Source organism: Callospermophilus lateralis, chromosome 1, assembly GCF_048772815.1.
Source record: "Callospermophilus lateralis isolate mCalLat2 chromosome 1, mCalLat2.hap1, whole genome shotgun sequence".
NCBI lineage: Eukaryota > Metazoa > Chordata > Mammalia > Rodentia > Sciuridae > Callospermophilus > Callospermophilus lateralis.
Window position 1 is genome coordinate 39,960,130 of NC_135305.1, and position 24,102 is coordinate 39,984,231.

General features: G+C 36.9%; 1 pseudogene; it reads right to left on the reverse strand.

Moving 5' to 3' along the window:
* Positions 1-6,398, reverse strand: part of LOC143397402 (serine/threonine-protein phosphatase PP1-beta catalytic subunit-like) — a 49,029-nt pseudogene extending 42,631 nt beyond the window's left edge.
* Positions 6,399-24,102: the final 17,704 nt, after the last annotated feature.

Sequence of the window (24,102 nt, forward strand, 5' to 3'; positions counted from 1 at the left end):
ACATGCAAATGTGTGAGAGAAAAGTTTGTCAGACAGAAAGAATTGTATGTTCTGAAGCATGTGCAAGAAAAGAAAAAGAGCCAGTGAGAACAGAATTAACATGGTGGCTAGAAGAAATGAGATTCATAAGGCAACAAGGTCCTGAGTGACAACATTATAACAACTTTGGATTTTACTTTGAAAGTGAGGAGAAGCTTGGAGTGTATTGAAAATCAGTCTGACTGTATTATTGGGACTAGACTGGCAGATGGGTGCAGGGTAAATAGGCAGGACCCAATGATGGTTTAGACCAAAGCAGGCAATGGAGGTGATGAGAAGTGGTAAAAGTCTTAATGAATTCCTTATCAATTCACAAGTCTTTAAAACAAATATCTGTAAGCAGGTACATGAATCAAAAAGAGTGTTCTATGCTGAAGAAATAACAAACAGGACAATGCCTGCACTTGCTATCAATAAACACTTTGTTAATGGAAGCAAATGTGAAAATACACACTTTTCATTTCTTACATGATGACTGAGTTGATTACAAAGGGGGAGACTTTTGCTTAGGGAATGGGAAGCATTGGCAAAGATTACCTAGAAGGAAAGATGCTTGAGCTGGGTCATGAAAGAAGAGTGCAAGTTAGGCAGGAGGTAAGGGAAAGTACAGAGGGCATCCTAATCAAAGGGAGTGCCTTAGCGGAAGGCAGAGTGACTGGGACACAAGGTAGAGTCAGGGGCTGGGAATAGTCCATTCTTTACATCAAGTCAAGCCAGGAGTACTGAAAGATAAAGCTGGAAAAATGTGGAGTGAGAAGATGATTTGAATACTTGTATATTATGACAAGAAGTTTGCACATTCTTTGGGCAAAATTACAGGAATTCGCTGAAGGATTCAGAATGCAAGTAAGTAGTTTTATATTCTAGAAATATCAAGAATTCACTGATAGCAACTTTTCCATTCATCTTTATTACATATTAATATTTTGTTAACAGCAATATATTGTAAAAATATTATCCTGCTTCCTTTTCAAACATGATAAAAAGTAACCATTTGTAGATCACTTACTGTATCAGGCCCTGGGGAGAGTATTAATCACATTAATGCATCCATACACACTAATGCTGGTGATGTAATAACAATTGTTATGGCTCCCTTTTAAAAAGAGGGAATCTTCTTAGTGAATTTCAGCAGTTCACCTGAATTCACACAGAGATAGAGGTGGAGTGGACTGGTTTGGGCTCAGCTGGGCTGGGCTGAACATCCACCTCAGCATTACACACTGGACTCTTATCCACTCCTGATAGTGCTTTGATTTTTTTGAAAGGGCAACACAGGTGACGAGGAATAGGCCTCTTCTAAAAACTGATTACATTAAATCAAATCTCTTTACAACAGACTGACCTAAATTATAATTTAATTTAATTATGTATATTGCAAAGAATAAAAGGAAATAAATAATGTTCCAGATGTTAGGAATGAATTCATTTAGTGTTTAGAATTAATTTACATATAAATTTGTGGATTGGCACAGTTTTCATTAGAGCTTTCTGGCATAAATTTTGATTTGCAAAGACAGGAATCCAAATCCTCATTGGTTATATCCAAGAAAACTTGCAAAGTTTTCTCAAATGATATTTTTCTACTCATTTACAAACTGATATATTGCTTGTCTCTAGAATTTGGTTGTAGTCAGAGATATTCATTCGTGGTGCTCAATACAAATGAACTGTCCTGTGTAAAGAAATTCAGGGAGCAAAGTCCTAGGATTGGAGGGAAAGAACTAAAGGGATTGTCAGAAGTTTAAGTCCTGTTATTACGAATTTATTAGGGGCTGATATATAATTATGATACATTAAATTTGTTAAGAGTAATCCTTCAAATATATTCTTTATTGGAAAAAAGAAAAAATATCCATACTCAAAATTCCTCATAGAATTATTAAGTCCTTTAGAAAATGTCTAGAAATGTAAAATTAAAAATGAAGTACTAATATCTCAATGTAATAGTTTCTAAAACACAAATTAGTTGAATGCAATGAATGATCTTGTGCTGAAAGATAAAATTTATAATCTACTAGCAAAAAAAATCTATAAACAAATCTCTCAAATAAATTCCCTGTGTGTTAAAAAATTTAAGAAAACTATTTAGATTGCTTTGAAAAGTTTGTTGAAGAGAACTATTGAAAATACTTTGTGAAAGTAGTCATGACTGGATAAAATGGTGTAAAATTTTTAATTTGGTTATCTCATACTAGGCAAAAGTGCTAAAAATATTCATTGGAGAAAAGATAGCCTGTTAAACAAATGGTGCTGGGAAAACTGGAAATTCATATGTAACAAAAAGAAATTAAACCCTTTTCTCTTACTCTGCACAAAACTCAACTCAAAGTAGATCAAAGACTTAGGCACTAGAACAGAGATCCTATGCATAATAGAAGAAAAACTAGTCCAAAAATTCCACCATGTTGGCTTAGGAACTGACTTCTTTCACAAGAGTCCTAAAGTGCAAGAAGTAAAATCAAGAATCAATAAATGGGATGGATTCAAACTAAAAAGGTTCTGCTCAGCAAAAGAAACAATCAATAACATGAAGAGAGAGCCTATAGAATGGGAGAAAATCTTTACCACATGCTCCTCAGATATAGCATTAATCTCCAGGACATATGAAGAATTAAAAAACTTAACACCAAAAAAAAAAAAAAAACAACCAAATAGCCCAATCAACAAATGGATAAAAGAACTGAACAGATACTTCACAGAAGAAGAAATACAATCAATCAACAAATATATGAAAAGATCTCTAGCAATTAGAGAGATGCAAATCAAAACTCTAAGATTTTATCTCTGGTTAGAATAGCAGTGATCAAGAACACAAACAACAATGTTGGCGTGGATATGGGGGGAAAGGTACACTCATACACTGCTTGTAAGTCTACAAATTGGTGCAACCATTATGGAAAGCAGAGTGGAGATTCTTCAGAAAACTTGGAATGGGATCACCATTTGACTGACTCAGCTATCCCACTTCTTAGTTTATACCCAAAGGACTTAAAATCAGCATACTACAGAGATGCAGCCACATCAATGTTTATAGCAGCTCAATACACAATAGCCAAATTATGGAACCAACCTAGATGCCCTTCAACAGATGAATGGATAAAGAAAATGTGATATATATACACAATGGAATATTACTCAAACTTCAAAAAGAATGAAATTATGGCATTTGTAGGTGAATACATGGAGCTGGAGGATATCATGCTAAGTGAAATAAGCCAATCCCCAAAAAACCAAAGGCCAAATATTTTCTCTGATATGCAGATGCTAATACACAATAAGGTGGGGGGACTAGAGAAAAATAGAGGTACTTTTTATTAAGCAGAGGGGAGTGAAGGGAGGGAAGGGATTTGGGGGTAAGAAGGATAGTAAAATGAATGGGACATTATTACCTATGCACATATATGATTACATGACGGGTGTGATTCTACATCATATACAACCAGAAGAATGAGAAGTTATACTCCATTTATGTATGATGTGTCAAAATACATTCTATTGCCATGTATAACTAATTAGAGCAAATAAAAGTTTAATTCGGTTTGAATTTTTTATACTTTACTAAGATAGAGAAAAGGAACATAGCCAATTTTGAAATGGTATTTAGACCTCAATATCAAGTTTTCATTGACAATGCTATGTCTAAGATAAGATGCCCTCTTCATAAAATTGGTAAGTCTTGACAATACACAAATAACACCAAACTCTTAATGTTTATTAGCATTTTGCTGTGACCAAAATACTTGAAAAGAGAACTGAGAGGAGGGAAAGTTTATTTGGGCTCATGGTTCCAGAGATTTAGTCCCTGATCAGCCAAGTCTATTGCTCTGGGCTAAAGGTGACAGAGCGCTTTGTGGTAGAAGGACCTGGAAGAGGAGCACCACTCCCTTCTTGGAAGCCAGGAAGTTGAGAGAAGCAGAGAGAGGGGCCACGGGGAAGATGATTCCTCCCAGAGCAGGACTTACCTGCCGACACTTACCACCCAGTTAGTTCATTCAAACCAGGCTGGAGTGATGAGGTTACAGCTCTCATAACCTAATCATTTCTCCTCTGAATATTTCTTGCGCTTTTGGCAAAACACTTTATACACAAACCCTAACAACTGATATATGTTGTCTTATCACTGAGATTAGGATCCTGAGAAAGGCCCCTAAAAGGGAGGTGCTTCTCAACTTAGGCCAGGATGTTCCTTGATGTGGTTGCAAAAAGGAATTTTAGAATGGGTCAACATGAGGCACAGGTTAAATTTATTGAGAGGAAGAAACACACACTCTGAGAGCCAGGCTAGAGTGCAGGTGTTGAATAGGAACGTACTTTATCCCTCTTAGTAAAGCCTGTGAATACACATAAAATCAACAACAGAGACATGATCTCAGAGGACATTTGAAGTTCCCATTTTTATTGGCAACTGGGCACGTTGACTATTACCAGGAGGAGGAATAGGGGCCTGATAATTTACTGACATGTTGAGCATTATTGGGACAGGGGTCATTTTCTTCCCCTTTGTGAAAACAGTACCACGTTGGCATGCGTGTGTGTGTGTGTGTGTGTGTGTGTGTGTTTGTGTGTGTGTGTAAGGTCTAGCAATTGATACTGCTGCTTGTGATCAAGGTATGTAAAAGTGACTTTTAAAGCTGAACTTTTAATCCATGTTTAAGCGGTCATTAAATCATGGCCACTCTGGTTTTGCCCTCTGTCTTCTTTCTACCTATCCATATGACTTCTATCCTACCTCAGTCCCATCTTGAATATAACATGTTTTGAAATCAGATCACTTTTAAAACTCTCATTCCATTGTCTTTCATTTTTCTTACACTAGTTGGTTTGGTCCTTTCAAAGCTTCCGCTGGTTCAGCAAATCTGTCCATGGATCAAAGTCTTGAGTCCTCTGGAAAGGGAAAGTTTTCACCTGGCTCCATGCCCTGTGTTGTTCAGACATCAGCTGGTGGTTTGCTGTGTCACTCCTCATTGCTCTGAGGTTAAAACTGCTTTTGTGGAGGCGGTGGGGCCAGGGTCTCTTGTAATTGTTCTCTTCTCTGTTGTTATGGAGATGGAGCTCAAACTGTTTCTTCCCTGCTTACTTTATCATGCTTCACATCCAGCAGCACAGTAAACAACCGATTAGGTGACCTACTTAGGTCGCCAGCATGAATTCACAGACTTCTATTATTTAAGGCATGTGATTACTTGAATCTCCCCCTGTGGCCTAGCTCTCTTTTCCATTATCTTTACATTTTCAGTGTATTGTTTTTAAGTGGATTTGTTTTGTCTAAATGCTTTGTCCAATATCTTCTGTTAAGGCAGAAGTAGTAGATGGGGGACCCAGGCTGAGAAAGTGAATTTTAGATTTATCACTATTGACAATCCCAAAATCCATACTAATTCAAGGACACAAAATAGTGCAGCATTCTAAAGCACTTCCCTGGTGCTTTCAGGGACACTGAGCAACACTTCTCACAAATATGAACAGTTGGAGAAACGACTTTGACAGGGGGCAGGAAGAATGTTTGGTGTCCCATTCAACTTGTTTTACCTTGTTTTCTATTAGGATGAGAAGGAAGAAAGCATAAGAGGTTGAGTTCAGGTGTGATTTGTGTGTGTGTGTGTGTGTGTGTGTGTGTGTGCATGTGCGCGTGCGCACTTGGGCACGGGGGTAGTGGGTGGGAGGGAGGAGGAGGTATTCTGTGGACCATATGACACATTGTACAGAAGGCATGTAGCAGTCTGGAGACCTGAGTTCAAATATGGAGTCCATGGAAGATACTAGGAGTCCTCTGTCCAGAATCCCATTATTGGGTTAGTGTACCACCCTTCAATTTGAGTCAGCTATAAGTTGTTTTAGCTGCCTCTAGAGCTGCCTCACATAGGAAGTTATGCCTCTCCCCCATTAACAAGCGGGGGACATCCAGTATTCTATGTGTACAAAGTGCCAACCCTTTTTCTTGAGCTGTGGTCACCTCTGCAGTATTCCAAGACGACCATGGACTTGATCATGATTACGCTTGTCCCAGAGCATCCTCCTGGGCTTTTTCATTCCCCCTGCATCCCTCATTGAGATACAAGTGTTTACTGAGGGCACTCCCTCAGGAAATTCCATGCATCAGAATCCCTGTCTCAGCCTCTGCTTCTGGGAAGGCTGGTCTACAATCGCTTTAATACCATTTACCTTGGAAGCACATAAACCAGGTGCTCATTCTTTACCAGCACCAGTGTCCTCCTTAGTGAAATGGTGACAGAGTGATTAGTAACATACTCTGTTTCCTTGCCACTCCTCAATTCTGTTTTGGGGGCAGTCAAGACCATTAGCTTACCAAGTCCTTTCTGATTTGCATGTTCTGTGGATTCTTTAATGCTGGACATCTTTGGTATTTGAAGTAGTGTTGTGGTGAGATTGCAATAAATTACCAAGTCAATCTTAAAAGCAGGAGCAGGCGACAGAACCATCTTTATTCACCAGGAGGCTGGGCACCAGCTGGCCCAACAAGGAGGCAGGCTTCAAGTCTATATTCCTCAACCCCCTCCAAGGGTTAGAGTACACCTTTATAGTAATAAACCACTGCTGGGAGCCATCAGCCAAGTAGGTATGACAATTTCCTTGCCAGCTACTCCCATGCTGTCTAGTGGAAGGACTCTTGAAAGGTGACCTTGCTCAAGGACCAGGGCGGATCCGTGTTTAGGGTGTCCCTGGTTTAGCATAATAGGAGATTAGGGTGTTCCCCCTTTAGAATAGGGCGTATCCTGCTGCTGAGTTCCTCTTGAGTTCTTAGGGTCAGACAGTATATTTGGGAGACAGAAGCCCAAGAGTGTGGATTTGGGCAGAGAACGTGGATTTCCCCAGAACGTGTTTGTAGAAGGCCAGTGTGAGATCGGGAATAAAGAATTGCGGTTTGAATCTACAAGCTGTGAGTGGCTCCTGATTTGTGCCCAGCCAGAGACTGCGGCAAACCACATTAATTCCTAAGTGGCTGTTGCTATGATTCAAAACCATAAACAAACATCATGAGATCTAAAACCATAAGCAGAAGGGTAAGTAGGTCAAAATGACCCTAGTTGAGTACAAGTTAAAGTATGGTTACTAAGGTCTAGACAATCATTTTTCTGACAGAGTCTCAGGGTAAGATGGAGTTTGTTTGGTCATTACCCATATAGCCCATTATCATCCCATAAAGAGTAGGTTCATAATGGTTGTCATTTAACTCCAATTTTCTTCTTTAGCCATGTTTTCTCTCTGCCTTTGAACCTACAGACCCTGGAATGGGGTGGCCTATTACCTAAGGTCATATTCCTCACTTTGAATGTGTGCCAGTGACCCTGGTCCTGGTCTGGGGAAGATGTTTGTTAGATAAATGTTCTTATCTAAGCTGTTCTTTAACTCTGGAAAGGAAGATCCATTCTACCTTCTTTTCTTACCCCATGAAATCATTAAATAGTGGACAAAGAAAACCTCCTTTGTTGAGGAACATTTTGGTACATCATTGAAATGAGCACAGAGACTTGTAAGATATTAGAATACTGGAAGAATATTCTTAGAATTCAAACAGATAACCTTTGGGAAACTTTCTTGCCAAGGCAGTTTTGTGCTGTCTGGTTAAAATCATAGCTTACTGTATAATAATACAATTCACTTCAAATTCTTATCAACCAAAACCCTCTCTAGCAAATATTGTGACAGGTATAAATTGATGTCATCTCTGATTTTCAATAGCCTCCAAATAAGGAATTTGATAGTGAAATTGTGACTCTAAGCTGCATGAAGAATCTAAGGAAACACAGCGATCTTGAAGGTTAGTGGGAAATGTGCGGAAATATCTGTCTTGCATAAAGTCATCAGATACATGCTTTTTGTTAGACAACAAGAGTGAGACTAAGTTGCATGCATCTAGCCCTCTAGAGGGCTAGAGACCTAAAACAGAAATCAACAAGTAATGTCTAAGACTATGCACTTGGACAGAATTTCTTCAGACCCTCAAGACAATATATTAGACATAGATAAATGCATAATTAAAATAAATAAATGGTCTATACGTGCACACAAACTTCTCTTTGGGGGAGTAGATTAAAAACATCTGAATTACTTTGGCGCTTCATAGCCATCTGAATTTTTAATGATTAGAAGAATATGTTCTTGATTCCTTACAACATGTAACATATTTGCATACTTATTTGACTCTTGTTAGCTATTGCTGCTATAATTGCTTCTGAACTAAAAACCCAATAAAATATAGATGAAATGCAGCATTACAGAGTGTGCCAGTTTCTGGTTGCCTTTCACTCCCGCCCCGGATCCAACTTATTTTTGTGTATATGGTTCCAGAGACTAAAACCAGAGGTGCACTACCACTGAGCTACATACCACCCATGGCTTTGCAAGGCTTTTTTATTATTTTCCTTAGATAGGTTCTTACTAAGTTGCTAAGACCAGCCTGGAACTCGCAATTCTCCTTCCTTGGCCCCTTGAATCTTGGGTATTGTAGGAATGTGCCATCATGCATGGGCCTGATCTACTTTTTATTCTTCTCTCTGCTTAAGGATGTTGAACCCTGAAGAGCAAGTTACCAGGGCTCCTTGTCTTGTGACATCCAGGCAAATTGGACCAATGGGGTCACTGATAGGAGACAGGAATGGGACAGGAGAGGGAGGTTGGTCATTGCAACCCCTGTACTTTCCCTCTGAGTCTCCATCTAACAGGGGCTGTCTGATCTGCCACTACTGCTCCTGCTAAGAGGACATCTTTTGAATGGCTACAGTTCCTACTACAGTCCTGTAAAACCATCTCCTCTCCTTATCTTTCAGGTGGTGGTTTCCTGATGTGATCACTCCTCTGTAAATACTCCCTTACTTAAACCCTTTGAACAATCCTTGTTGAGTCTGCCTCATTTCTTGTTTCAGGCCCCTGACTAATGCAGAACATTCCTTCTATTAAGACTGCCAAACTAAAATTAGGAACTCCAAGTCTTTCTCAAATGCCTACTTATAGAGCAAGATCAGCAGCGTACAGAGCACAGAAGAAAGCAGGAGGGCTGACTGTTTCACATGGAAGTATGTTTGAGAAGAGTATCATCCGCCCCTTCCACTGCATATGCCTCTTTGCTTGCAACAATCCAGTACTTCCACCTCTCTGATATGCCAAGTACTCCCTTGGCTCAGGTCTTTAGGCAGGCTGTTTCCTCTAGATATTCTCTACTACATATTTTGGAGAAATATTTCAGAGAAATGTCTAGAGTGTCTGCTTTACCTCCTTTTCTCTCCAGGGCTAGCTATGTCTGAAGTCACATTTTCATGGAAACCTTTTTTGTTCATCTCAAATAAAATGGCAACTCTTGACTCTCTCTTCTTGCATCCTGCTAAATTTTATAATTGAACTTATTTTCCACCAATATTCTATTATTACAATCTGTTTTCACTGGAATGTTTTTAAAATTTTTCCGTTGTAGTATTTTCAACATCTAGCACAGTTTCTTACTCTGAATAGTAGCTCAATATATATTTTGAATTTGTGACTTATGAGAAGAAAGTGAAAAATAAGATCCAATGGAACATCTCTACCCTATTTTCTATGGGGACATCATAAGGACTAATTAATCCACAGGGTCCTTTGAACCTTAGAGTAGAGACACACACAAAAAAAATTCCTTAATTACAATTAAAGTTCTGCCACTATGCCTCATGAAAACTGTTTTAATCAGTAAGTGAAGTCAACTATTGATTAATTTCTGCAAGTGAATTTTAAATTATTATTTAATTACATTTCTCTGTGTTCTTCTAGAATAAGATGTAATATGCAGGACTACAATAGCAAACCCACCAGTTCAAGGCTAAAATGCATTGAAGTAATGACATGAAGGGCAAAGGGAAAGATGTAATACAGGATCCTGGTTCAGACTTAATTAGCAGAATTTCCTCTTTTCTTAATTATGAGGAAGCAGCAATAGATAATTAGAGGATTTGGGGAAACTAGAGAAACCCTGGAGTAGAAGCCACATCAAATTACAGAATGGTAAAGATGCAACAATCACAGGCTGTGTCTCTGCCAGACAGATGTGACTCTACTTTGTTTTTAAATATTCCAGTGTAGTCACAGATTTCCATGGTCTTTAAAGAGATGAAGATATTTTTTCCATATTTTATAGGTGCATTATAGTTGTACATAGTGGCAGGATTTTTTTGTTACATATTCTTACAAGCACACAGTATAACAATATTATTTGGCTAATTTTATTCCCCCAATATTTCTTCTTTTCCTTCCCTCTGACCTTCCCCTGATCTCTTACCTCTACTCTAAAATCTCCCTTCAATTTTCATGAGATTGGTGTTCTCAAAATATCTTCTTTAATACTTGTCTGTATCCCCAATGTATCCACTGTGCTTGTATTATCTTATGTTCAAAAAGTATATGTAAATGTTGACCACTATTCTTGATAAATTAATATGAATGAGACTTCTTATTTACCTGATTTACCTCTGTTTATTGCTCAACCAAAATAGAACCTGTTGGAATTAATAAGTGCTCAAAAAATCATTTGTTGAACTGAGTTCAATTTCCTGTCTTCAGAGTTGTTTCTTTCTCAGTTCCTTTATTTTTTTTTCTTTTTGGATTGATGTCTTACTTTTTAACATATATATGCTTTTTTCCTCTTCTTTTATTGAGGAATAATTGACAAATAAAATCATTTAAGATGTGCAGCACAATGTTTGATATGTCCATTGTGAAAAGTTTACCATAGTTAAAGGAATCAACATATTCATCTCTTCATATTGTTACCTTTTTATTTACTGTGGTGAGAACTTTAATCTATTTCTTAGCACATTTCAGGTATACAGTAAAGTATGATTGACTATAATCACCAGTGCTACACATTAGACCTCAAGAACTTATTAATGGGATATAACTGTAACCTTGTACCCTATGAACAATACCTTTGCATTTCCTCCTCTCCCAGCATCTAGCAGCCACTATTTTTCAATCTGCTTCCATGAATTCCACTTATTTAAATTCCATACAGAAGCTGGATAATGTGTGTTTGTCTTTTTAAGATTAGTCTATTTCATGCAGCATATCCTCTAAGTTCATCTGTATTAACAAAAATGGCAGAATTTCCTTTTTTCAGGCTGAGTAATATTCCATTTATATAGATTTGATTATGGACAGATAGGCATATGGATGGATAGATAGATAGATAGATAGATAATATAAAGATGGATAGGTAACATTTTCTTTATCTATTCATGCATCAATGAACAATTAGATTGATTTCATGTCCTGTCTCTTGTGGGTAATAGTGCAGGAAAATTGGGAGTGCATATATATTTTCAAGGTACTGATTTCATTTCCTTTGAATATATGCTTAACAGTGAGATTGTTTCATCAGACATTCAACAAATTTAATTTTTTTTTCTTTTTCTGGTACCAGGGATTGAAACCAGGAGTGTTTAACCACTGAGCAACATCCTCAACCCTTTTTATTTAGTTTTTAATTTTGAGACAGGTACTCCCTAAGCTGCTGAGGGCCTTGTTAAGTTAGTGAGGCTGACTTTGAATTTGAGATCCTCCTGCCTCAGTTTCCTGAGCCACTGCAATTACAGGCATGTGCCATCATACCTACCTAGTTTTTTTTTTTTTCTAATAAACATGCTTACTGTTTTCAACAATGGCTGTGTCAATTTGCATTCACACTGACAGTGTGCAAGTGTTCCCTCCTTTTCTTCATATCTCCTCAGGGGTACTTGTTTGTTTGTTTTATCATTTTGACATAATCCATCCTAACAAGAGTGAACTGATAGATTGTGGCTCTAATTTTTGCTTTCCTGGTGATACTGGTGCTGAGAATTTTGTATATACCTGTTGATAACTTGTATGCACCTATAGCTGATGGGGCAGGGAGTAGACTGGCAACCAGAAGGAGGATCTTTGGGCCTGGGACACAGTCTTTTAGGGGTGGCAGTGGAGGAAAATGGCACCTCTCCACTCCTGAGCCTTCTCTAGTGCTCAGAAGCTTGCCTATCCCATGTCACCAAGGAAGACAGAAGGTAGACCCAAAGTGGCCGAGTTTGGAAACTGCCTCCAGCAACCCAAACTCAAATTTCCAATTTTTTGGAAGAGTTTGAGAAATACTCTTCTTTAAATGTTTGGGAGAATTTATCAATGAAGTCATTATCCTGGAACTTTTTATTGTTTGGAGGTTTTTGATTACTGATTCAATAACCTTTCTCATTACTGGTATGTTCTTACACATATTTTTGACTCACTCTCTTATTACACAAAATGCTCTGAAAATTTAGGATATCTAGTGTTTGGGTGACAAAATTTGAACACACCATTTTCAAAACTTTTAAGACAATGGTTCTTAAATCTGTTTGCACTTTTAAAAGAATTGCTTTGGAAGTTTAAAAAAGCAGATTCCCAGATGCTATACCCCGAAAGAATGATTTAATTTGTCTTCAATAGTGGATGAATATCAGCATTAAAAAAAAAAAAAAGCTTTTCCATGCAAGTTTTTTGGTTGTTGTTATTTGTTTTGGGTACAACAAGGATTGGTACCACTGCCTTAGAAAATCTAGGTTTGTGGCTTCATTTTTGTATTAGATTGCAACAAACTCATTCTATCTTAAAAGACCCCTGATAAGATGACCCAATGGGCAGACAGGATTGCAGAAGGCCAGGTGCTTGTCCAGATATCTCAAATCTTTGTATGTCATATGGATGCAGCCTTATGTTATCATCCAACAAGATGGATTAGCTAGGAAAAATATGAGCATATTTATCTCTATCAGAGTGGGAGGAATTACACAATTGTTGGAGTTTATCTTTGACTCTCTGAAGAATAGGTCACACAGTTTTAAGCCAGCCTTCCAGCAGAGATGGAAACATTAGACAAACTGCTTATCTGACATATCCATAATAATTTAACATACTGTGCCTTTCCCACTCTGCTGTTCATTTGCACTGTCAAGCATGATAAGCGAACAAAGATAGATAGACTGTAGCATTTAAATATTACAATGCCTCCCTGTCTTTATCATCTGTTTCATCTCTATCTATTTTTTCCTTTCTTTTCTCCAACCAGTCTCCTTTTATAACTTTCCCATCCCCATCCTACAGAGCTTTTCTGATAATAGGGGTTATCTTTTATTTTAAGCAAGTGACACTGTGATGAATTCTTCCATGTGATATATGTAGTGCACATTGCCTTGCTCAAATGATTAATTTAAATTGATCATGAAAGAATGATGATTTACTGAGACCTCTCCAATACTTCTGAATCCTCTGTTGTAAGGGAAAAGAGTAAAGCCATGTAGCTCCAATAGCATTATTCTGATAAAGGGATCCTTTGAGGTATGGACAATTACCAATTTCTCTGAAGTTTGCTGTCTTTAAACAAGTCATCACACTGTCCTTTGGGGACCTCCTAGCAGCTTTCATAGGATTTGTTCCTGTTTCTTTTGGAAAATATGGCAAATGTAACCAATGGAATTAGACAGATATAAAAATGTATCATTCCAATTCTATCTATAGAGATGAAAGAGATATTTTAGCTCTTTGAAGATTCAGTGTGTATTTCTGGTATGATTTAACAATTATAAGAAAATTTATGAAATGGTAGTGTTTTATAGTGGATCCCAAGAGATAAGAGAAAACCCGCTGACGGCAGAATTAAAAGCCCTGTAGACATCCTCTTTACCTGCCATTGAATGCCCTGTTCTGACCCATTGTCCAGAATCCAGCCATTAAGATCATTCAGGAATAAAATCCACAAAGTGATTGCTATAAAAATCCCCCAAAAATGAAAGGAAGAGAAAAATAAAATATAAAGAAATGTAAACTGAAGAACAAGTATTAAATCTCACTGAATTGCTTCCGTTCTCATACCAGTATTTTCAACATAAATAGAGAAGGAGCTTGATGCTGATATTATCGTTACTTACCGAAGAGAAAAGTTTAGCATCTTCATAATATTTAGGCTGTGTCTCCACAGTCAAACAAAAGTTGAGTGAATTTTGGACAGTGGGGAATCAGTTTTCCTGACTATTAGGTAATTCAATCAAAATGAATCATCTAGTGTTTTCATTTAGATATACCCTGGAAATCCGACTGAGAGAACAATCAAGGGCTCCTCTGTTTTGTCTACATCAACATCATAATCATCATCAAACACTAATTGATGTTGGGGCGAGATGGTAATCACTGGTATTATGAACAGTAATGAAGAGGTAGAAGATATATTAGTGTGACAGTATGATTAGGAGGTTGAAATTTTATTCTCCAACAAGCAAGAAACAAATATTCAAAATAGAAGAAAGAAAGATATGGCAAGGTTACAAGAATTCTATGCAGTGTCACTGAATTTGCAGATAAAACCAGTATGCATGGGGGTCAGAACTAATTTACTGATTTGTCCCCCAATAGGACGACCCTTACCTGCCTTGCTCAAAGCCCCTCTTGGATTACCTTCTACAAAGAGGAAAGCATCCTACATATTTTTAAGTAGTGAACTCATGGGAAATTTTTGTGATTTTCACATACTTATTATTTTGTGAAAGGTCTCCCACTTTTTCTTACGCACCAGAGGAAACTGAGGATAAGCATTTGAATTCCTGTCTGACATGAACACCTTGGAAAATAAACGACTAAATATAAATGAGTAGCCCTGGAAACAGAAGCACAATCCCAGCAACAACAAATAATATTTATTGAGTGTTAACTCTGAGCAAAATGCTGTCCTAAGCATTTTGTATGAGTTAATCATCATCACAGTCTCGTGTGGCCAGTGCCACTATCACCATTTTACAGAAGAAATTAAGTCGTGGAGGTTAAATAAGTAGATCAAGGTCATAGCAGGTAAACAGCAGAGCTGGTATTTGAACCTGAGAATTCTGGATCCAGAGTGTATGCACAAAGCTATTACACTAGAGTATCTCCATACATTAGGAGAATATTTATTTTATTTTTCTTGCTTCTGGCCAGGATCCTACTGCGATTTTATGTATTTATGTTTTTTACTATGAGTATTTCAGAGAGGAAATGAATACACTGAAAAGCTGAGCTGATGAAGAAAATAATAAGAGATGATCATCAACCACCAGAGGGCACATTTGTACATGGTCCTGGAGGTCTCTGGAAGGAGACCACAGAGTATAGGCAGAGGGAAATTAAGAATATATGGCCTATCTGAATTTTCCTGTGCTTTAATACCAGCTTTGTCCATAGCAGGAATGCTAAGCAGACTAAAACTTCAAACATTAGTGATGCGAATTTTCTGGGGAAAAGAAGTTTAATGGATTTCAATACTTAAATAGACATGAACACAGACAAAAATAAAATGAATGCTTTATTTTTGTTTTGTTTTTTGAGTCAGTGGGGCCATCACAGGGGATAGATACAATTCCTGGGGGTGGGGGGAAATAGGGGTTTGAATGAAGAGGTCAAGTTTTGCTCATGACATGTTTACTTACTCTATCAGAATGACAGTCTCTTCTTGGCTATGATCATAATGCAAGGGATCTGGGTAGGGTCTCTCAGTAAGAACCATCATTAAAGAGATCTTTGCATCAAACTTGTCAGTCAGGCTAAAGGGTGAGTTGCTGGTCCGTGTCTCTCCAAAATAAGTAGTCAGTGCCTTCAAAATGGTTGATGGGGAAATTATTGTAATTTGTACAGATTGACATCATCTAAACCCTCCAGACTGATTTTATAATTTCTCTTCTTTCATGTTACCAAAATCAGAAGTTAATTGTTCTTTCTAGTATTCATCTAATAACCTTTATATAAATTTATTTGCTCTCTTGTATTTGTATTGGGTCTTTTTTTCATTCTAAGATGAAATTTTAGCTACTATATCTCAATTATAGTGATTATCTCATTTGTGGTGATTAATTATATCATGGGTGTTTGCATATGACCTAAATACATAAACTTATACCCCTTAAATATGTGCTTTCATTTGTTATCAATTATACCTAAATAAAGTTACTAAGATTGACTTAATATCTGATTTTATTATAAAAATCAAATAAATAGGCATTTCAATATTTAAATACTAATGACTACAAAAGAAAAGAAAATCAAGTAGAGAGATGCTTGCATCTATATATAGAATTCCAGAAATCTGACTGCTCTAAATTCAAATTAATGCAGGAATATTGAATTATTTGTATGGAGTGACTCAGACCTTTCCCTACTCTATTGTTGTCATTGACACATGATTGCTAGGGACATCATTTTATGAAATGTAAGCAAGTCTTTGATAAAGTCCTGATAAAGTGAAGATTTCCACAATTTGCTCAATTCTGACATTTCTGCAAAAATTGCCTTAGGGAAAACTATTCAAAATCATGCTTATTGTAAAATGTGTTTAGAATTCAGGCTTAGAATATAAATATATTTTCCATCTATATAAGAGACCAGCAGGACATTAAAAATCTTGTAGGATGTGGGACAATTTCTGGTCCCTAGGAATGCTCTGCCCACTGAAAAACATGCAGGATGAGCTGTCCCTTGTGAAAAGATGGCCACCCTTACTGTGACGACACCCCATGTTTTTCCAGAATACTCCTATGCAGGGGCCATCACCACACTGGGATCCATTTGTCTGGTTTAAACTTGCTTCAACAGAATCTAAGTTTGGTTTTTGTTTTCTTCCTCTAATGGAAATAAAGTAGCCATTCATTGGCACTTAAATACCAGTGACTGCAGTCTGTACCAACTATACCTGAAGGTGATCCTGAAGCTCATCTTTAACCTTATGAAATGCTAGGGAAGATATTATATAAAAGTCTCTTTGTAAAACAGAAGTTACTTCAAGAATGATTCAGCTGTGGCAACAATGAAGGTCAATTCTTAAAAAGAAACTGTCCTTCAGCCAATGTAAATTCCTAAAGGCAAAAAGAAAAAGAGAGAAAAAAATAAACATAGAAACCCTCATGTCATTTCAAAGGGTAAAGAAATTCAAACTGTGGGTTTTATCCAGAACACAAGCATCAATGCAAAGCAGCTTTTTGAAGAGTCAGTGACTCCACACAAGATTATACAGTCAAGTTCAGTTAGTATGAATCCAGCTGCAAAAATCAATGTTACATGTGTCCTATCAGAATGACCCACACATAAATCTTTCAACTGCCAGACATATTGATAAATCAACCAAGCACTAATGTTATCTGACTTTTTCGCAGATATAATGCCACATTTTTGACGCATCCATAGATTATTTTGGACAGGAATAAATTCCTAGAGGAAAAGAGGATAAGAAAAAGAAGATAAAGAACGTGCTATTAAATACTGCAAGATTTTGTTTTTCTGTATTATTTGAAAAAGCGAAAATTAAGCAATCTTTTTGTTAAAGAAGTTACAAAACTTACTTTATCCATGAAAAAAAAATAGAGAACATGTATGGAATATGCGGAAGCCCATCCACTCCAATTAAGCACCAGTAAACTATCAGGATAATGCCCCAATAGATAAAAATGTAGTTATAAACAAACAGGGCACATTTTCTTGCTTTTTTAACTTCTTAGAAAGCATCTATATTATTAAGAATTCTCAGACCACACATAAAATGTTTTAAAGTTTTAACATATAGACCCCTCCATATATTATATTTTAATATAGTGACCAAGCATTTTTAGCCTAGTAAATGTGATGTGTTCTCAAACTCATAAAGTGGTATTTAGATTCATCACACTTGAAAGAGTTTCAAAAAGTGATACTCTTATACAACACTGTGAATATACTGAACACCACTAAACTATTTGAAAAACACTTGAAAAATAAACCTTTGCACTCAAAATTCTGCACTACTGAATAACTGCCCCGGTGCTGTGTGGTACATTATGAACACTGTGCATGGTATTCATTGAGAAGTAAGCAGCTTGAGGTCAGGGATGTGTTCTCTTCTGTCAAAGCTATAACACAAAATCTAGAATGTGCCTTTCATAAGAGGAATTCACAAAACCTTTTGAATAAATGTTGGATTTATTTTCAAACCTCAGTTTTCCATAAACTCCAATTTAAGTGCATAATAAAAATCAATAAATAAAATATACTTGATGTTGGGATCAAATGAGATAAAATACATGACATCATTTAATAAACTCTATCCATTATAAGTTTTTATTATTATTGCTATATGATGTTATTTTGATACATCAGTTATGTTTTAAAATAAATTCCCATGTGTTAATCAGTAAATGAACAAAAGACAAGAGTACTTGACTTCTCAATAACGCAACACATTTCCTGAAATACTGTCTTCTATTACTTTCATGATGTCTGGTGTCCTGGATTTCACTAGCCACACCTTCTCTGTCTCCTTTGCTAATTCTGCTTTTCCCCTGAAAGCTTGCTCTTGGATCCTCTTCCCTCTTCTTTGCATGGTTTCTGTCGGGTTTACTACTTCTTGGAGGCTGAGGCCTCCAAGTCCATTTTAAGTTTCTTATATCCATATTTAAATGAACCCTCAACACTCCAAATAGAATGTTCCACAGGCCTCTCAATATCTACATGGCTGCCAGTGAATTCTAAATCTACACATCTTCCCATCCCATTTCTGTTCAAACCTGTTCTGTTTTCAAACTTCTCATTTGCAAGAAATGTCAATAGCATCCATTCAGCAACTTAAAACAGGAACTTGGTAGTCTTCCTTAGTTTAAATTTTCCTCATATTTTTCCTTTTCCACAGCTAATCTGTCAGCAGCTTCTTTGGGCCCTCCTTCAAAATATAGCTCATATCTCCATCTCCCTCTATTGTCCTGGTATCGACTCTGGTACCATGCACTATTCCTTCTTGCTTGAAAGACAGCAGTAATTTGATTTTTAAGAAGTCTTTCTTCTTCACCACATTATTTAGTAGCCAAAACAAATATTTTCAGTTATTTCCATCTCCTTCATACCTTTCCATTGTGCTGACATTTCTTATAAGATTTTGGTGATCTGACCACTGTTACCTATTACCTCATTTTACGTCTCTATTCTCTTCATTCCTCTGTCAGAGTATCTGTGGCTTAATCCATGACCTTCGAGCAGACAGGTCTCTTTTCTGTTTGAAGGCCTTTCTACATGCTTTGTCTGCCCTTAACACACTTTAAATGGCTGGATCCTGTTCACCTCTTAGCACATTTGTCTCTTCTAATGAAAGCATCTCTTATTTCTTATATAAACTAGGCTCTCTCCTTGTTGTTCTTCATCACCATGTACTATTTCCCCCATAAATCTAACCAAAATTTGGGATGGTTTATTTGTCTTACAAATAGATTGTCTTACTTACATAACATCACTCTCTCTAAGTATAATTTGAGCTCCTAGAGGGTGGAAAATAGTTTTTCACTATTACATTTCTGGTACCTAAAAAAAGAAGTTGGAATTTCAGAACTGAGTTTCGTAGGGATATTTCTCAAGGGACATTCTTTTCCTGATCTCAATTTGCAATTATGCTTGGTGTAATCATGTGAATAACTCTGTCTCCTCTGCAAGTCTGAATGGTCCACAAAGACAAGAACTATGTCTGTATTTGGCCACCACAGCCTAGCACAGGGCCTAGCATGTAAGAAATATGTAATGCAAATTTGTGGGATTTTTTTTAAACCAAAAAATAAATTACCCTTGTTGTGATGGTTAAATTTTAAAGTGTCAATTTTACTGAATTAAGAGATACCCAGATACCTAGATAGCTGGTAAAGTATTATTTATTCTCAATCATTGAATTAATTATTCTCAATGCTTTAATTAGCCCTGAGCCCATCCTCCCTCTTCAGCTGAAAGGGGTATACAGCTGGTTTGACCTTTGATTAGAATGATTGGGTGGCCCCAGTCATTTGGTGAGGATGTTTCTGAAGGAGATTGATGTGAAAGTTAGTAGAATGAGTGGGGAAGGTCTGTCCTCCGTGGGGGCTGGCACCACCCACATGGCTGGTTTGGATGGAATAAAAAGCTGGAAGAAGAACAACATTCTGCTCTCTCTTTCAGGGCCACAAAAGTCCTCTTCTCTTACCCTTGAACTTCAGGTCTCCAGATTCTCTGGCTTTTGAACTCCAGGACTTTAACCAATAGCCCTTGTGGGCTTTTGGGCCTTCAGACTGGACTGAGCCATACTACCAACTTCTTTGGTTCTCTAGCTTGCAAACCATCTACTATGGGACTTTTCACCTCCATAATTGTGTGAGCCAGTTTCTCTAATAGCTCCTTATATTTCTAAGTAGCCTATAAGTTCCATCTGTGGAGAACCTTGACTGAAACACCTGTATACAGGGAAATGCCTATCACACCAACAACCTTAGGTTAAAAGCAATGGCTCTTGAAGCTAGGGTTGGGGCTCAGTGTGCAGTACTTGCCCAGTATGTTCAAGGCGCTGGCTTTGAACCCCAGTTCCATGAAAGCAAGCAAGCAATGGTTCTAATGATGATAATCATGGTAGTCTTTTAGATATGTAAGTGCTCTGTATTTTTCTCTTGGAAAAAAGAAATCCCTTTGCTCTTTTCCAAAAAATAAAAAATGAAATGCCCAGTTTTTGGCATTTCATCTGGTCTCCATCATCTTTAATCTTAAAGTAATATATTTTAAAAATTTTATTTAAAAATACCTTAAGTTCTATATATAAGATTCTGACAACTTCATTATTTTCATAAAACTATAGCATAAAAATCTCTGCTGAATGCAAATGTAATTCAAAACTGGAACATTGTATGACTTTTACAGTTATACTTACTTGTCCTGCCAGTACAGAAAATATTAACTGTTACAGTTCATCTTTCTGAGGTTCACTTTGAATTATAGAGAATTTGTGAAGAATGGTCTCCTTTCATGAAAAGAAAAGGAGATGAATGTTATTGTATTTCTCAATTCTAGCAGTTTATTTGGAGTTGTTATCACTGCAGATTCAAGTATTGTGGACAGTACTTTATAACTTGATCACTTTAAAAATGGAATTTGTCAAGCTTATGTTCAAGTAATGAAATGGAGGACTAAAAACCACACTGTGACCTCGGGCCCCATGGAGAAATGTCACTTCTTATATTTGGAATTAGAATTTGAAGTTTCAGTTCACCTATGTGCTTTGTTTTATTCTAAAGAGAGAAAACCTCAAAGCTTCCTTTGCCCTAAATGTCCACTGACTTCATTATAACATTGTTGTTTTAAGTACTCTGTTTTCAGTGACCATGTTATAGGTAAAATCATGTCATGACAAACTTTTTGTAGTATTCCCATAGTTTCTGAACTCTGTAAAGTAGTGAACTGTGAGGGGGATCTTGGAAGCATTGGTGACATTTACATAGGTGACAGAATAGAAAAGAAAGAAGTTTGCGGGTGACAATGAGCATATGTTTTATTCCAGTGCAAACATTGATCCACATTCAGAGGAAAGATGTGGAAAGGAAGGAGATATAAAGCTGTCTAAGTAGGGAAGTCAGCAAAGACCTTGAAAACCCTACAAAATTATTAAACTTGACCTCATTGGAATGTAGGTGTCTCTGAAGGTTGCTAAGCCGATAAAAAGGTATCTCAAAATCATCTGTAGCTTTCTTGTGTTATATGGTTTTATCTATAACATTTATATATCTATTTTGCTTTGAAAGTTGTCAGAGTTATTGATCAGATAAATAAAGTTGGGAAAGCAATACTTACTAGAAGAGAAATAGGTATTTAGAATTTTCAGCCTATATAGACACTCAATACATGTTATCTTCTAACCCTTGCTGCTAAGTCTTTGGGACTTTGTGTTAGCTTTGTTCCCACACTAGTCATTTGTTAAAAAGTAGAGCTACCATACTATAACATTTGCCATTTGTCTGTCTCACAAAAGCCCATAGTAAGAGAGAATATCTAGATAAGGCTATTGTTTTACTCCATTTTCTGTTGCTATAACAAAATACACGGTGCTATGTAATTTATAAACAAAATAAGCTTATTTTAGCTTATGGTTATGGAGGTAGAGAAGGTGCCAACTTTGGTGAGGACCATGTACTATTCCATACATGGTAGAAAAGTGGATGAACAGTCAGGAATGTGCCAAAGAAAGGTCATATGATGAGAGCGAAAGCAAGAGATTGAGCCACGGATGCCTAACTCATTTTATAAAAACTTCTCAGTCTAACTAATCCTTACTTTTGGAAGCTACATTAATGCTTTCATGAGAGTGTATACCTCACGACTTAACTACTTCTTAAGTACTTAACGTACTTCCCAGTATGTCAAGAGTACTGATGGCGGACCAAATTTCCACATGAGTTTTGATGGTGACAAACTATCCCAGACATGATCATCAAATTCCTGGAGGCAGTATTTCCCAGAGATATGTACATTGTGCAACTTTTAACTTTATAGGCTGGTAATTCTATAGGTAACATATTTTAAGAAAAAAAAATTGAATAATTGATGAAAATTAAAGTATAATTCAGAGTTAAAGATTCAACTGTGACCCAAGTATATTTAAGAATCATAAAGGCAAATGAGATTTTCAATTGTAAATAAACTGTCTTCTAAAACTCCTGCCCAGGTTTAACATTTAGGATCTTTACCCACTAGACAGAAGTGAGAGAATACTCCCATAAGAAAAATCTAATGTGGAAAACTGAGAGTATTTGGGATTAATATGTATCTGGACCAAGGCTTTAAAACTATTCTACTGTATTTTCAGCCTGCCTGGACTGAGAGTTTGGCCTTAGATGCAGAGACTTTTCCTGAGAAGACAGTAACTGAGACCCACAGGTCGATGAGTGGACCAGCAACATCTCTTTAAGGACTTACCTGATTGCCCCAATGGGGTGGTGACTAAGCAAATAGGAGACACCTCAATTTAGGGTCCTGTCCAACTGCTCTATTGTATGACCATCTCCACTATTTAATTTCCTTACTCTCCCTTTCTTTTCTTTTCTCCCACAATACATCTGAGGAATAAGATGGCCCCTTGCAGGAACAGATGTTCATTACGGTTATTAATAGTTCATTTGGGAAACAATTTGTCATGGCAGCTTCCCTAAGAGAGAGGAAGACAGAGGAATATGGTTTGTGAGCTCACCTTCTAACTTTCCCTCCCTTAATGAGAATTAGCCATGGACCTGGCCCTAATATCACCTGTCTGTGTGAGGCCTGGCTTCTCTCTTTCAAGTCCAAAGAGCATCTGTTTTCTGCTTCTCTTTGACCACTGGCTGGAGGATGACTTAGCTTCTGGTCTGTTCAGACAGGCAGCTTAACCCTCCAGTTCTAGGAATGCTCCTTCCCTAACTTGCCAACATCATGACTGACACAGCCACCTATTAGTATGTGTAAAACAGCTTAGTATGCCACCATTAAAATAAAGCTGCACCAAAACTATGCTAATGCTTGACTTATCCCCAATTGCATAAGTATAATTTCAAATTACCCACATAATTGACAAATACTAATTGATGCTATTATATGTGATACCAATACATCTTCAGTATGTCTTCAGAGCAGGTAAATCATGGCCTAGTGCTTAAAGCTTTGAGCTCTTCAAAGGCAATTGGCAGTAGTTAAGAACTGAATTCAAAATATAAGAAGGAAATAACCCTGAGAAATAAAAGTAATCAATATTTAACTTGTTGCCAAAATGAACATTGTTCCAACATCATTTAAGTTTCATGTACATTAATATTTCATGACCATTTAAGACAACTGTAATTTATTTAGATCATTTCACTTTGCAAGAATTCCTGGGTGAGCATTTTAAGGATATGAGCACATTGAAATCAGAACCAAACAAGAAGCAAATTTCAAAACCTAATTATCTTTAAAATTTTATATTAAAATATTTTTTAAAGAGGCATAATATAGATACTAAAATTTAATATGCTTCAAGTGATGTGGATCAGGGCCTTTACAAAGGGTTAGTACTAAGTTACAATGACCCTAAAGCAGCTCTGTATGCTATGCTACATGTGGTGCTAAGGAACATAAATGACTAAAACTGTACCTGCTCTCAGGAACTCACAGTGGCAGTCAGAAACAGGCACTGAAACAAATAACTAAAATGCAATGGAATGAGAATAAAGTTAAGGGCTGGGGATGTGGCTCAAGCGGTAGCACGCTCGCCTGGCATGCGTGAGGCCCGGGTTCAAT